General features: G+C 45.1%; 1 pseudogene; it reads right to left on the bottom strand.

Annotated features, from left to right (window-relative positions):
* Nucleotides 1-17,022: 17,022 nt before the first annotated feature.
* LOC130359823 (U2 spliceosomal RNA) lies at nucleotides 17,023-17,130 on the bottom strand (annotated as a pseudogene).
* Between the last annotated feature and the right edge of the window lie 302 nt (nucleotides 17,131-17,432).

Here is a 17,432-nt window from a genome sequence, read left to right as displayed (position 1 = left end):
AAACCTTCCGACTCCACCCGAGGGAGCAACCTCCGGAACCACTGCCAGAGAACGGGACAAAGCGTCAACACCCAATACCGACCCCAGGGAGTACAGCCGCAAAATAAACCTTATCTCCAAACAGCGAAGCACTAGGTGCAACAAGCCGAGCGCAGGAAGAAAGCCGAAAGAAAGAAATAATAACAACGCCCCAAATGTCAGACCGACAAAACGCCCCCGATCACTCAAATCACACCCAAAAAAGAAAAGCATCACCAAATTATAGCGCAATCAAGCACAGGGGCCACGCCAACCCACACAGTACCGTTACAATCCTAGAACATGAACTGCCGAAGCAAGCACCCAAAGTCCCACAACCAACACCAAAGGAAAAAGCGCAAACAAAAAACCCAAGCATGGCAGAAACCCACTGACTATAAAGACACCCAGTAGTAAACCACCCTGCAGCACCACTGGAAAACCAAAACACCACACCAACAACCAACCAAACCAGCCACACCCGGGAACAGAGCGAGCTCCCCATGAGCTGCAACGGGGGACTGAAAGCAGGCCTGTCCACTGCATCACGCCTGAAAAAACCCCAACCAACCGGAACGTCAGCCCTTAGTGCACCAGGGGCACATATGCGGGGGCACAGATACCACACACCCTCGGCGGCCAGAGACAACCTGCAGGAAAAAACTCCGCCCTGAACCACATTCCACCCATTCAGTAAACCAGCAAGGACCGGAACCGGGGCACATAGCGAGCCCTGAAGAAACCAAAACAGAGAAAACGCAATTACTCCCTGACCATAGGAAAGCAGCAAACCAACGCCAACAAGGCATGCGGAAGACATGCTAATCTCCTCAAAATCGTTCCAATTTTAACATACATGCTGCCGAAGCGAGCACAAAATATGGACGCTTCACAAATTTGCATGTCAGCCTTGCAGCAACAAACCACACCCCAACAAGTGTAGAGCACAGGAGAATCACCCTCCGGAATACCACCACGAACAGAAGAAACCACACAGGCAAGACAAACGGAGACACAAGCAAAACCTACCCCCAGACACTCAAGCGAAACCTACCCTCCGCCACATCAGCCAAAGCACCCAGCACGACATACAGGAGTCCCATGCCTACATGAGATTGGGCGAAACAGGAAAAAACAGCAGACAAATATACTAGGACAATGGAGCAGCGGAGAGAGACTACAACTTAAGATGGAGAGATAAACCAAACAAAGGGGGAGAAAACCCAAAGAAACAAAACCGTGACTGGGTGGCAGCCACCGATTCAGGAAAAGGAACATGCCTACGGGAGCTAAGTCAGCAAAACCCCGGCCACCTAGAGCGTAAGGCCAAAAGACCACACACCCAAGCGCGCACCGCAGAAAATGATACCCTACCAAAGCACCCCGTCAAGAAGAGACGTACCCAACTCACAACCAGAGACCAACACAGATATACACCCATATCCGAGACCCAAACTCAACAAACACACGGGAACAAAAGGACGAACACTACACAGACGTAGCCATAAGCACACAAACCAGGGAAGGGGCAAAGCCCCACATCAGAACACTCACCAATTCCAGAAAATGGAGAAGCACAACAGAGGGAGGAACCACTTCACCACCGCCGCAGGCGTGGGACAAGGCACGCTGGAGACCGCCGGGTCGCGGGCACTCGGCCGCCGCCCGGAACGGCGCCGGAAACCATGCTGGGAAAACAGCAGTAGAGGACTCCGAGGGAGAACCCTGCGGGAAGAACCGAAACACCTACTCCCCGCAGGTGAACAGAAGGCCCAAAAAACACCGCCTGTGCCGCCCCCCAGGACCAGAGCGAGAGCGGCGACAAATACGTCTATGCCCCCATCCGGCCCCAGAGGGGGGAAGAGCAACACGAAATCAGGGGAGCACTCCCTACCCCTCCACGGGGGGCATTGGAGAGGCAGGAGGAAGGAGGACAGCAGCGGCAGCAGTGGGGGAAGGGGGGGGGGGGTTGGGAACTCGGGGCAGAGAGGTGATGGGGAGGCGTGGGGGGGGCGCAGTGGCTGCAAGAACCATGGGGAGCACTGGAAGAGCACGAGGAAAAAGGGGGGGGGCAGCAGCAGCAGTGGGCAGGGGGGGAGTGCTAGTGTGGTGGGGGTAAGGAGCCGGGCAAAGGAGTGGGGACGGTATGAGGGCTCATATAGTTGTCGTTGTGATCTGAAGCTGTCCGCAGTACCATTGTCGTTTCGATCAGAGTTTGAGATCGCTGTTTTTCATATTTACGGTATAAAAAGGGGTCAAAAATACGCTATTTTGGACTGTGAAATTTATTTATTCAAGTAATATTACTTATTTATGTATTTTATTCATTAATTAATAAATTTGTAATGTTTTTTTTTTTTGTTTTTTTTTTTTATTATACACGTACGCCATAGACGGAGCGCCTTAAATGACTATATTTATTTATTAATTTTTTTAATTAATTAATTAATTTATTTATTTTTTTATACTACGGACATGTAGGCACGCGGCGATACCACACATGTGTATGTTGTTGTAATATACAGTATTTTATGTATTATTATTTTATTTATAAATTTTAATTTTTTATCATTACTATTATGATATTTTTATTTTCTTTTTTTTTTTTTTTTCTTTTTTATTATTATTAATTTTATTTTTTATTTATTTATTTTATGATGGGGAAAAGGGGGGTGATCAAACGTGTAAAATTGCAAGGGTTAAAAGATCTTTATTAACTTAACTATTCAAATACTTCAACAGTTTTTTTTTTTTTTTTTTTTTGCAATGCTATAGCTCCCCTAGGAGCTATAACACTGCACACACTGAACCTGACACCGGTCACTTGCCATGTAGTAACATGGCAATGATCGGTGTTATCAATGATTGATTGCTCAAGCCTGAATTTCAGGCTTGGAGCAATCAATTGAGGAGCGGACGCGCAGGAGGCAGGTGAGTGACCCTCCTGCTGCATCCCAGCTGATCGGGACATCGCGATTTTATCGCGATGGTCCCGATCAGCCCGCTGAGCAGCCGGGATGCGTTCAATTACATTTTCAGACACGGCGATGACTTTGATCGCCGCGTCTGAAAAGGTGATGCCGGACATCTGCCAGATCGGCGATGTCTGGCATTATCAGGGGTCCTGGTCGCTAATAGCAACTGGGACCCAACAGCTATAATGCGCACTCACTATGTGAGCGCGGATTATAGCTGGGGACGCGCAAATGGACGTTAATAAACGTCCATTTGCGCAAACGTTAAAGGGGGTTAAAACAGCAGCAGCCACCCAGGGGCCGCCACCTCCAGAGCGGAGGGGACAAACAGGCGGGAGGGGGGGGGGGGGGTTATGGTAAGGACCGCAACAGGGGGGGGGGGGAGGCAGACGAAGAGGGCCGCAACAGGGGGGAAAAAAGAGACGGACGGGGCAAGTAGGTAATCAGAGCCTGCTCCAGGAGCACCCCGGAGAGAGGGATCAAAGTACAGGCAGGGGAGAGGGCAAAAGAACGGGACAGGGCTCAAAGGGATTACAGTGGGAAAGGAGGGCAGGACTGATAAGAGGTCCGCCAGCCTCCTGAACCCGCCAAGGGTGCAACAGGAGGGGAGGCCAGCTCAGCCACAAGGGAGCATGCCAGCCCTCACCCTCCTGCTCCATCCAGGCCACAAATAAGGGGCAGACACATACCAGCCAGCAGTCAAAACTCCGGGTCCTGGGCAGATTGAGGGGGGAAGGGAGGCACCACAGCTATAAATACCCAGGGGAGGGCCCCTGAAAGCCCGGGAAACTATTAGACCCCTGATTGGTGCACTCCTTCCCCCCCACCCATGGGACATACCACTATAGTTAGCAACAAGTTTTTACAGGCGGGGGAGGGGGCTAAAAAACATTGCCTGTATATTTCTTAACCCCTTAACTGCTCACCAGTCAGGGGGCAAGCTAGTTATGCACAGCTTGCCCCTCCAGTAATGTATAATGTGTGTATGATGTCTATGTGTGATGTGTATGTAATGTATAATGTGTGTATGATGTCTATGTGTGATGTGTATGTAATGTATAATGTGTGTATGATGTCTATGTGTGATGTGTATGTAATGTATAATGTGTGTATGATGCCTATGTATGATGTGTATGTAATGTATAATGTGTGTATGATGTCAATGTGTATGTAATGTATAATGTGTGTATAATGTCTGTGTGTGATGTGTATGTAATGTATAATGTGTGTATAATGTCTGTGTGTGATGTGTATGTAATGTATAATGTGTGTATGATGTCTATGTGTGATGTGTATGTAATGTATAATGTGTGATGTGTATGTAATGTATAATGTGTGATGTGTATGTAATGTATGATGTGTGTATAATGTCTGTGTGTGATGTGTATGTAATGTATGATGTGTGTATAATGTCTGTGTGTGATATGTATGTAATGTATGATGTGTGTATAATGTCTGTGTGTGATGTGTATGTAATGTATGATGTGTGTATAATGTCTGTGTGTGATGTGTATGTAATGTATGATGTGTGTATAATGTCTGTGTGTGATGTGTATGTAATGTATGATGTGTGTATAAGGTCTGTGTGTGATGTGTATGTAATGTATGATGTGTGTATAATGTCTGTGTGTGATGTGTATGTAATGTATGATGTGTGTATGATGTCTGTCTATGTGTGATGTGTGTATGTAATGTATACTGTGTGTATGATGTCTGTCCATGTGTGATGTGTGTATGTAATGTATACTGTGTGTGTGATGTCTGTCTATGTGTGATGTGTATGTAATGTATAATGTGTGTATGATGTCTGTCTATGTGTGATGTGTATGTAATGTATGATGTGTGTATGATGTATGTCTATGTGTGATGTGTGTATGTAATGTATACTGTGTGTATGATGTATGTCTATGTGTGATGTGTGTATGTAATGTATACTGTGTGTATGATGTCTGTCTATGTGTGATGTGTATGTAATGTATACTGTGTGTATGATGTCTGTCTATGTGTGATGTGTATGTAATGTATACTGTGTGTATGATGTCTGTCTATGTGTGATGTGTGTATGTAATGTATACTGTGTGTATAATGTCTGTCTATGTGTGATGTGTGTATGTAACGTATACTGTGTTTATGATGTCTGTCGATGTGTGTCTGTAATGGATAATGTGTGCATGATGTGTGTATGTATGTGATGTATGTATGTAATGGATAATGTGTGTATGATGTGTGTATGTATGTGATGTATGATGTGTGTATGATGTCTGTCGATGTGTGTATGTATGTGATGTATGATGTGGGGTGGGCAGCGGTGTATGTATGATGTGTGTGTGTATATGTACAGTGTGAGTGTATGTGTGATGTGTGTATGATGTCTGTGTGATGTGTGTATGTAATATATGATGTGGGGGCAGTGGTGGGTGTATGTATGATGTGTGTGTGTGTATATGTATAGTGTGAGTGTGTGATGTGTGTATGTAATATATGATGTGGGGGCAGTGGTGGGTGTATGTATGATGTGTGTGTGTGTATATGTATAGTGTGTGATGTGTGTATGTAATATATGATGTGGGGGCAGTGGTGGGTGTATGTATGATGTGTGGGTGTGTATATGTATAGTGTGTGATGTGTGTATGTAATATATGATGTGGGGGCAGTGGTGGGTGTATGTATGATGTGTGTGTGTGTATATGTATAGCGTAAGTGTGTGATGTGTGTATGTAATATATGATGTGGGGGGCAGTGGCGGGTGTATGTATGATGTGTGCATATGTATGGTGTATATGTATGGTGCGAGTGTATATGTGTATGATGTATCTGTGATGTGTGTATGTAATTTATGATGTGGGGGGGCAGTGGCGGGTGTATGTATGATGTGTGCATATGTATGGTGTATATGTATGGTGCGAGTGTATATGTGTATGATGTATCTGTGATGTGTGTATGTAATTTATGATGTGGGGGGGGGCAGTGGCGGGTGTATGTATGATGTGTGCATATGTATGGTGTATATGTATGGTGCGAGTGTATATGTGTATGATGTATCTGTGATGTGTGTATGTAATTTATGATGTGGGGGGGCAGTGGCGGGTGTATGTATGATGTGTGCATATGTATGGTGTATATGTATGGTGCGAGTGTATATGTGTATGATGTATCTGTGATGTGTGTATGTAATTTATGATGTGGGGGGGGCAGTGGCGGGTGTATGTATGATGTGTGCATATGTATGGTGTATATGTATGGTGCGAGTGTATATGTGTATGATGTATCTGTGATGTGTGTATGTAATTTATGATGTGGGGGGGGGCAGTGGCGGGTGTATGTATGATGTGTGCATATGTATGGTGCGAGTGTATATGTGTATGATGTATCTGTGATGTGTGTATGTAATTTATGATGTGGGGGGGGCAGTGGCGGGTGTATGTATGATGTGTGCATATGTATGGTGTATATGTATGGTGCGAGTGTATATGTGTATGATGTATCTGTGATGTGTGTATGTAATTTATGATGTGGGGGGGGGCAGTGGCGGATGTATGTATGATGTGTGCATATGTATGGTGTATATGTATGGTACGAGTGTATATGTGTATGATGTATCTGTGATGTGTGTATGTAATTTATGATGTGGGGGGGGGGCAGTGGCGGGTGTATGTATGATGTGTGCATATGTATGGTGTATATGTATGCTGCGAGTGTATATGTGTATGATGTATCTGTGATGTATGTAATTTATGATGTGGGGGGGCAGTGGCGGGTGTATGTATGATGTGTGCATATGTATGGTGTATATGTATGGTGCAAGTGTATATGTGTATGATGTATCTGTGATGTGTGTATGTAATTTATGATGTGGGGGGGGCAGTGGCGGGTGTATGTATGATGTGTGCATATGTATGGTGTATATGTATGGTGTGAGGGTATATGTGTATGATGTATCTGTGATGTGTGTATGTAATTTATGATGTGTGGGGGGGGGGGGGGGCACTGCCGCCACCGCCAGTTGTGCCATCTAGCTTTTTATTTTTAGTGTCTTCTGGCCACCCGCACTGAATTGCACCCCCAGAATCCCGCCCCCTTAATACTCACCCGCCGACCAAGAGCCCCACGGATGCACGCAAACACACCCGAACCAAAACTACAACTCCCAGCATGTTGCACCATAACCTAAACTGTAGAACTATAAAGTGCAACATGCTGGGAGTTGTAGTGTTGGTTCGGGTCAGCTGCAGAGCCATAGGCTGCATCAGGGCATGCTGGGGGTTGTAGTTACTAACTGCAATTCCCAGTATTCCCTGACACAGCCTATGGCTCTGCAGCTGACATGAACCAAAACTACAACTCCCAGCATGTTCCACAATAACCTTAACTGTACTACTATACAGTGCAACATGCTGCAACACCCAAACAACCATAGGCTGCATCAGGGCATGCTGGGAGTTGTAGTTATCTAGTAACTAAATGCAACTTCCAGCATTTTCTGACACAAAATGCACCACACAAACTGGAGAAGCAGAACCCCCCCCCCCCCAGTAACACATAAGTCCCTATGAAGACTGAAAAATAGTGATTAAAATATTTGAAAAAGTGCGTATATATGTGAATAAGCCCCTTTCCTAATAAAAGTTTCCAATTTTCTTTAAATAAAAATAATGTACAAAAATAAACATAAGTGGGGTCTCTGCATGTGGAAATATCCAGACTATTAAAATATGATGTTAATTAAACCGTACGGTGAACGGTGTAAATGTAAAAGAATAGTCCAGAATTGTTAATTTTTGTTCACTTCATATGAGAAATTTTTTATGGTGATCAAAAAGTTACATCTAGACTTTTCTGTGGTTGCCTCGGGTGTAAGAGGAGCTACAGCTCTCCCACCTCTAATACCCTGGCATGCTGCGATCACCTATTAAACCATTAGATCATCGCTGTCAGCAGTGTCTAAAGGAATCTTATATCCATCCCTGGTGGTCTAGTGGGGGGGGATCAGACTATTTTGGTCGAAATTATTTTGTCTACCAGGACAAGTGGATTGTGTTCCGCTTTAGTCCCTTGGACAAGTAGTTTTTTTTTAAATTTCCACACCCCTGCTCACATTAGGTAGCCATAGACCCCCCCCCCCCCCAAACACACAGACAGACACAGACACACACACAGACAAACTTACCTGCCCTGCACAGCGCTTCTCCTCTCCAGCGGCGACCTGACGAGTGACGTCACTGACGTCCTCCTGAGTGGGTCTGCAGAAGTACGTCACTTGTGCGACGTCCCTCGTCAGACCCCGGTCGGCCGGAGGCAGACTCACTGTCTAAAGTGCCCGCTGCGCTATTATACCCCGCAGCTGCTTTAGAACAGTGAGCAGCGGCGGCGCCAACCCTACCATGAACCTACTAGGCACAAAAAAAAAGGGGGCAGCAAAATGCCGCCCCTGAAAAGTGCCACCTGGGACTTATGGTCCCACCGGGTCCCATGGTAGGGCCGACCAGAGGTGGCTCTAGACTTTGTGAGGCCTTAGGCGAAACTTGAACATTGGGCCCTGCTTTGTTTTCTGCTGAAATTACATGGTGGTCCGGCTGTGAGATGGTTATACTGTGACATCACTGTGTATTATCCCTGTACTGTGACATCACTGTGTATTATCTCTGTACTGTGCCATCACTCTGTGTATTATCCCTGTAATGTGACATCACTGTGTATTATCTCTGCACTGTGCCATCACTGTGTATTATCCCTGTACTGTGACGTCACTGTGTATTATCTCTGTACTGTGCCATCACTCTGTGTATTATCCCTGTAATGTGACATCACTGTGTGTATTATCTCTGTACTGTGACATCACTGTGTGTATTATCCCTGTACTGTGACATCACTGTGTGTATTATCTCTGAACTGTGACATCACTGTGTGTATTATCTCTGAACTGTGACATCACTGTGTGTATTATCTCTGTACTGTGACATCACTGTGTGTATTATATCTGTACTGTGACATCACTGTGTATTGTCCCTGTACTGTGACATCACTGTGTGTATTATCCCTGTACTGTGACATCACTTTGTATTATCCCTGTACTGTGACATCACTGTGTATTATCTGTGTACTGTGACATCACTGTGTATTATCCCTGTACTGTGACGTCACTGTGTATTATCTCTGTACTGTGCCATCACTCTGTGTATTATCCCTGTAATATGACATCACTGTGTGTATTATCTCTGTACTGTGACATCACTGTGTATTATCTCTGTACTGTGACATCACTGTGTGTATTATCCCTGTACTGTGACATCACTGTGTGTATTATCTCTGAACTGTGACATCACTGTGTGTATTATCTCTGTACTGTGACATCACTGTGTGTATTATATCTGTACTGTGACATCACTGTGTATTGTCCCTGTACTGTGACATCACTGTGTGTATTATCCCTGTACTGTGACATCACTTTGTATTATCCCTGTACTGTGACATCACTGTGTATTATCTCTGTACTGTGACATCACTGTGTATTGTCCCTGTACTGTGACATCACTCTGTATATTATCCCTGTACTGTGACATCACTTTGTATTATCCCTGTACTGTGACATCACTCTGTATATTATCCCTGTACTGTGACATCACTGTTTATTATTCCTGTACTGTGACATCACTGTGTGTATTATCTCTGTACTGTGACATCACTGTGTATTATCCCTGTACTGTGACATCACTGTGTATTATCCCTGTACTGTGACATCACTGTGTATTATCCCTGTACTGTGACATCACTGTGTATTATCCCTGTGCTGTGACATCACTGTGCATTATCCCTGTACTGTGACATCACTGTGTGTATTATTCCTGTACTGTGACATCACTGTGTATATTATCTCTGAACTATAACATCACTGTGTGTTATCTCTATACTGCAACATCACTGTTGATACTTACACTGCACTGTGACATCACTGTATATATTAAGCCTGTATACCCTAATATCACTGTACATATTTACCTTGCACTGCGAGTGACAATACAGGGTAAATATGCACAGTTCAGAGTTAATATAAACAGTAATGTCTCTGTACAGGGACAGTAAACAGTTTTGCCACTACAGGGTTAATAAACGCAGTGTTGTCACAGTAGAGGGTAACTATACAGTGATGTCATTCTACCGGGAAAATATACACAGTGAAGTCAGCATTCAAGAATAATAAACTGTGATGTCACTACAGGGTTGTTATACACAGTGACATCAAATTACAGGATGAAGCACAGTGATGTCACAGTTTATGAAGCACAGTGATCAAAAACTACAAATTGACCCAATAAGGGGCTAAGAGGCCAAAACAATATAATTATCCAAACCCCAAGGCCGCAGCCTGGGGTGCAAAACACCTCAAATTACTCCCCCACTAAAACATAACTTTTAATTGTGTATATATTAAAAGATAACAAATCCAGAAGGTGATGATTAAAAATACAGTGTCACAAGGGAGAATAATATAGTTATTGGAGCAACATTACTCCAGTGTTCGGGGCTCTGCAGAAGCCCAACATCCCAATTGTGACACTTATTAAAAACACAAAATTGCCGCCTCTACATGTTTCGCCGTCACCACGGCGTTCTCAAGAGGCAATATGCGCCAACAACACTCCAAAATGGCGGCAGGGGGTATTTATAGACCATCTCCCTATCATCATCAGTCAGCGACATCCATATCCAGCCTATCCCAGATATCCTAGTATTACTCCAATCATGATTCAATATATGAATCACTTCCCAGGTACTCCCGCTGTTGGGGACCAATTTTGTGTTTTTAATAAGAAGCACAGTGATGTCACAGAGACTACAGAATGTACAACTGTACGTATGATAAAGATGGCGGGATGCTATTGAAACGTCACACATACATGGGGGAATAAAACACTTTGTTTTTGCACCTTATCTGGGAGTGCCGCTGGATCTTTAGTTTTGTAGATAGATAGATGATATATAGATAGATGGATAGATGATAGATATGAGATAGATAATAGATATGAGATAGATAGATGATAGATATGAGATAGATAATAGATATGAGATAGATAATAGATATGAGATAGATAATAGATATGAGATAGATAGATAGATGGATAGATAGATGATAGATACTATTTCTTTCTAGCTATCTATCTAAAACAAATAAAAACGGCACAACCAAAATCCAGAAATTAGAGGGAAGTCGGGGTGCCCGCATACTTGGAACCTGGGTCCACTGGTTCCTCAATCCAGACAAAGAACAATATGATGCAACACGCCACAAGTTTTCAGAAAATGGTGGTTTATTCCATCATGTGCATAGTCCATAGTCCATGCACATGATGGAATAAACCACCATTTTCTGCAAACTTGTGGCGTGCTGCATCATATTGTTCTTTATCTATCTATATTTCTATATTCTATCTATATCATATCAATCTATATCTATCATATCCATCTATCTCCTATGTATCTATCTATCTCATATCTATCTATATCATATATATCATCTATCTATCTATCTATCATCTATTTATCTATCTATCTCATATCTATCTATATATCCATCTATTTATGTATCTATCTATCTATATATCATCTATCTATCTATCTCTCATATCTATCTTTCATCTATCTCTCATCTATCTGAGATATATATGAGATAGATAGATAAATAGAAAGATAGATAGATAGATATGATATAGATAGATAGATATGAGATAGATAGATAGATACATAAATAGATAGATGGATATAGATAGATGGATATATATATATATATATATATATATATATATATTCATATATATATATGTTTATATATATATACGAGATAGATATGATATAGATAGATAGATATGAGATAGATAGATAGATAGATAGATAGGAGATAGATGGATAGATAGATAGATAGATAGATGATTGATAGATCAGTGTTTCCCAACTAGGAGGGCCTCCAACTGTTGCAAAACCACAACTCCCAGTATGCTCATAAAGCCAAAGGAATGCTGGGAGTTGTAGTTTTGCAACAGCTGGAGGCCCCCTGGTTGGGAAACTGATCTATCTATCTTTCTCCTATCTATCTATATCATATAAATGTATCTATATCATATCCATCTATCTATATCATATCCATCTATCTCCTATCTATCTGTCTATATCATATCTATCTATCATCTATCTATCGGTCTATCATCTATCTATCCATCTATTTACCGTATGTATCTTTCTATATATCATCTCTCTATCTATATATCATCTATTTATCTTTCTATCTCTCATATCTATCTAGCTATCTCTCGTCTATCTCTCATCTATCTGAGTTAGATAGATAGATAGATATGAGATAGATAGATGAGAGATAGATAGATATGAGAAAGATAGATAGATGCATAAATAGATGGATATAGATAGATTGATGGATAGATATGAGATAGATAGATAGATAGATAGATAGGAGATTGATAGATAGATATTAGATAGATAGATGCATAAATAGATGGATATAGATAGATGGATGGATAGATATGAGATAGATAGATAGATAGATAGATAGGAGATTGATTGATAGATAGATAGATAGATAGATAGATAGATCAGTGTTCCCCAACATGGGGGCCTCCAGCTGTTGCAAAACTACAACTCCCAGTATGCTCATAAAGCCAAAGCAATGCTGGGAGTTGTAGTTTTGCAACAGCTGGAGGCCCCCTGGTTGGGAAACACTGAACTACCTCCCACTTTCCCCCTCTCCCCCAAGCAAGTTACTTACTTTAAAAGGGCAGCATCAGCAGTGGGCACTGGGCAGGTAAGTCTTCCATACTGGTGGTGTCCGGGCCTGTATACACACAGCAGGCCTGCTCCACAAGGTCCAGCAGCAGCATACAGGGGAGTGAGAGAGGGGGAGGAGCTTCCTGTCTGCTCTTCCCAGTCTGCATAGCGCGGCCCCTGCGTGGTGACAGGGCTGCTGGCTGAAGATTTATTAAATAAAAGGATGCCGGAGTAAATGGCTCCGGGGGGCGGGGGGTGCAGCGGGGGCTCGGGCCCCTTACTGGTGAACTAGCTGTACCCCCCTGAGGGCCATGAGAGCTGCTAGTGACCTACTGCTGCTAGGGGGGCACAAGGGGGGGGCCAATCATGATGTGGGGGGGGCCAATCATGATGTAGGGGGGGCCGTGGCCCCCTCTGCCCCCCCCCCCCTAGAGACGTCACTGGGCCGCCTGCAAGGGGTGGTTGAACGCAGCATCCATCCGGGTGCTGTCAAACTTGCTGTGGTCGGGGAGTATGCGGTGGTATGTGGCCTAATGCTCGCCTCTGGGGCCGGACCTGGAGAGGGCAGCGGGCCCCCTTTCATTCTGGGCCCCTGTTCCTGCTGCACAGTTCGTCTGTTTTCTCTCTGAGGTGGGGGGGGGGGGGGTGGCGGGGTTCAGGAGGTCTTTCAGCAGCCCTTTCTCCGATCAGCAGCTGTTTCTATAGCAGGCGACCAGCCCCAGCAGCCCTTTCTCTTAAAGTGGCAGAGGATCAGCAGGGGCTGGTCGGGCGCAGCGCTGGGGCTCGCCACCGGCAGGCAGGATGGAACCGGAACTGCTGTATTAAACTTCAATCCCGGCGGTCTTCCGGAGAGTGAGGAGCAACTTGCGCTAGTCGGGTCCCTGAGCGAGGCCCCCCATTAACGCGAGAACTGAGGCGGTGGCCTATTATGCTAGAGCCACCTCTGCTGTCAGTTGGCCAGCCTGCTGCAGTCAGCCCAGGAAGCCTCATTGCTTCCGGCACGGCCAGTCTTGCGGCCGGCCGTGCGACAACCACTGTCAGGGGCCGGTGCATTGCCGTGGAATGAGATTTGCCATAGAATGAGATGGTCCGCCTCCATCACATCCTATTGGCTCACTCTTGTCACGTGACATATTTAAACGTCACGCATCGATGCGCACAGTAGTGTCAGTTTGGCTATGACAGGGAGAGGATCTCCTCACCCTGTGATAGCTGAAGCTGTACGGAGCTCTCATGGCCTCTGTGGCCCGCCAGAAGTTCACACATGTACGTAGCTCATACGGCTGCCTCATATACATTTACTGTTGATCCACAGCGCTGTCATCAGTGTGCGTCCCCGCGAGCGCCCCACGCCCGCAGCTCTACTCCCCGTCCTCCGCCCCCCGCAGCTCTACTCCCCGTCCCGTTAACGCTCAGGGAGCGGGGAACAGAAAGTAGAGAATCGGGCGCAGGTCAAGTAATTTGCGTAGTGCTGCGCATGCGCAGTACTACTTTACCTGTGCCCGATGCTCTATTTTCTGTTCCCTGCTCCCTGAGCGTTAACGGGACGGGGAGTAGAGCTGCGGGCGTGGGGCGCTCGCGGGGACGTACACTGATGACAGCGCCATCGGGCATAGGGATCCCGATAGCGCTGTGGATCAACAGTACATGTAATAATAGAGTAAATGTATATGAGCCAGCCGTATGAGCTGCGTACATGTGTGAACTTCTGTCGGCCCACAGAGGCCATGAGAGCTCCGTACAGCTTCAGCTATCACAGGGTGAGGAGATCCTCTCCCTGTCATAGCCAAACTGACACTACTGTGCGCATCGATGCGTGACGTTTAAATATGTCACGTGACAAGAGTGAGCCAATAGGATGTGATGGAGGTGGACCATCTCATTCTATGGCAAATCTCATTCCACGGCAATGCACCGGGCCAAGAAGTCTTCTTTAACATGGTGCGGCCGGTGCATTGCCATAGAATGAGATGGTCCGCCTCCATCACATCCTATTGGCTCACTCTTGTCACATGACATATTTAAACGTCACACATCGATGCGCACAGCAGTGTCAGTTTGGCTATCACAGGGAGAGGATCTCCTCTCCCTGTGATAGCTGAAGCTGCACGGAGCTCTCATGGCCTCTGTGGCCCGACAGAAGTTCACACATTTACGCAGCTCATACGGCTGGCTCATATACATTTACTGTTGATCCACAGCGCTATCGGGATCCCGATGCCCGAAGGCGCTGTCATCAGTGTGCGTCCCCGCGAGCGCCCCACGCCCGCAGCTCTACTCCCCGTCCCGTTGACGCTCAGGGAGCGGGGAACAGAAAGTAGAGCATCGGGCGCAGGTTAAGTTATTCGCGTAGTGCTGCACATGCGCAGTACTACTTTACCTGTGCCCGATGCTCTACTTTCTGTTCCCCGCTCCCTGAGCGTTAATGGGACGGGGAGTAGAGATGCGGGCGTGGGGCGCTAGCGGGGACGCACACTGATGACAGCGCCATCGGGCATCGGGATCCCGATAGCGCTGTGGATCAACAGTACATGTAATAATAGAGTAAGTGTATATGAGCCAGCCGTATCAGCTGCGTACATGTGTGAACTTCTGTCGGGCCACAGAGGCCATGAGTGCTCCGTGCAGCTTTAGCTATCACAGGGAGAGGAGATCCTCTCCCTGTGATAGCCAAACTGACACTGCTGTGCGCATCGATGCGTGACGTTTAAATATGTCACGTGACAAGAGTGAGCCAATAGGATGTGATGGAGGCGGACCATCTCATTCTATGGCAAATCTCGTTCTACGGCAATGCACCGGCCATTTGGCAGTCAAGGTGATCGGCCCACCGGGGATTTTCCCGTTATCCCAGTCCAGCCTTGACTCTGGCTGGGTGGCAGTCACCCACCAGTACACACAGCAGACCCTAAACCCATATCATTATTGCTAAGCAGGAAGATGGGAGTCCATTTCACTCTGATGGACCATTTTTAAATGCAATCCATAACCTGGCTTTGGCAGGAACCCTTCTTACTCCTCCTACTTGCATTCGATACTGGGTTTAGGATCTGCATAGGAAACACACACAAGCACACACTTACCTGTGTTGCCTGCTGACGCCTCCTTGGCTGTCCCCAAATGGTATAAAACCAAAAGCCACGGGAAGTTGTAAGGATAGAGGACATACCTGCATCCTATTGGACTCACTTGTCTTGGTTAAATCCAGCTTATTTGACAACCTATGGTGCTGCTGCTTCTGCTCATGGCAGTGCTGCTTCTGACAAGGCTGTTCTTTGGTGGGCCTAGGTGACATCACAATCTCCATGGTTACATACACAACAAAGGTCAGATGTTGTTTACACCTGGCCATGCCAGTGGTATTGAGTAGCATATCACAGTGCTAAGGGTCCTGGATGCAACAATCTTTCAATGGGGAATAGCCGCACTGAGTTTGTCAAGTGCACCCATGTTTGCAACTCCAACAATACACACATATGCATTTATGTATGTATGTATGTATGTATGTATGTATGTGTATCTATCTATCTATCTATCTCTATATATATTTATCTCTCTCTCTCTCTCTCTCTCTCTCTGTATATATATATATATATATATATATATATATATTTTTTTTTTTTTCTTTTAAATATATATATATATAGAGAGATAGAGATGGAAATACTTTTTTAAACATGTTTTCACCTTTTTCTACCTTCTTTTTTTTCTTCTCTCCATGTTTTCCTTCTTTCCTCCTTTTTTCCTATGCTGCTGCTTCTTATTTTTCTTCTTTTTCAGACCCTATCATTGCACTATTGCTTATTCAATACCACCAGCAGATGGAGACACTATATTGCAACATTAGTTGTGAGCAGCAGTTTGTACAAACAAATGCCTCATAGCTGATGTCCTATCCATTATTGCAATGGATGGCTGGCTGGCAACATTTGTTTTTATTATTCCAATACCACAGTACCAATGCATGGTCACTCAACAGCAATGACACCCCCATGTCAATTAACAAGATTCAGCTCCCACTACCTGAAAGACAGCTACCTATCATGTCATGTCCAACCTGCACAGGTGTGCAGGTTGCTGAGCTTATTCAATTAAAGAGGACATTCAGCAGCAGTCCTGTGCCTGGTCGCTCCAACAGGGGCCAGACACAAGCGGCACAACCTATTGTCTTTTGCCTGCAGTAAGGGCCCACTGGACTAGCCAGCAAGCAGCTGCAGCAGCAAATAAACAGGTAATCTTTCTTTCCAACACTGAAACCTGGTGGTGCACTTAATATATGCTACCAGATAGGGGACATATCAGATATTAAACTGATAAAAACAGACACCACATTTGATCTCAGCCAAAAAGAAGGACGAGAAGTGATAACTGTGAAAGGGGAGGAACCCCTTCACATGCACCATCACTACTTGTAGGAAGGGAGGCTGGCTGGCAGCCTCCCATACACACTCTGGCTGGGTGGCAGTCACCCACCAGTACACACAGCAGACCCTAAACCCATATCATTATTGCTAAGCAGGAAGATGGGAGTCCATTTCACTCTGATGGAGCATTTTTAAATGCAATCCATAACCTGGCTTTGGCAGGAACCTTTCTTTCGCCTCCTACTTGCATGTGATACTGGGTTTAGGATCTGCATAGGAAACACACACACACAAGCACACACTT

This window comes from Hyla sarda, chromosome 2, assembly GCF_029499605.1.
Source record: "Hyla sarda isolate aHylSar1 chromosome 2, aHylSar1.hap1, whole genome shotgun sequence".
Taxonomy (NCBI): Eukaryota; Metazoa; Chordata; class Amphibia; order Anura; family Hylidae; genus Hyla; species Hyla sarda.
This window is presented reverse-complemented; position numbering and strand designations above follow the sequence as displayed.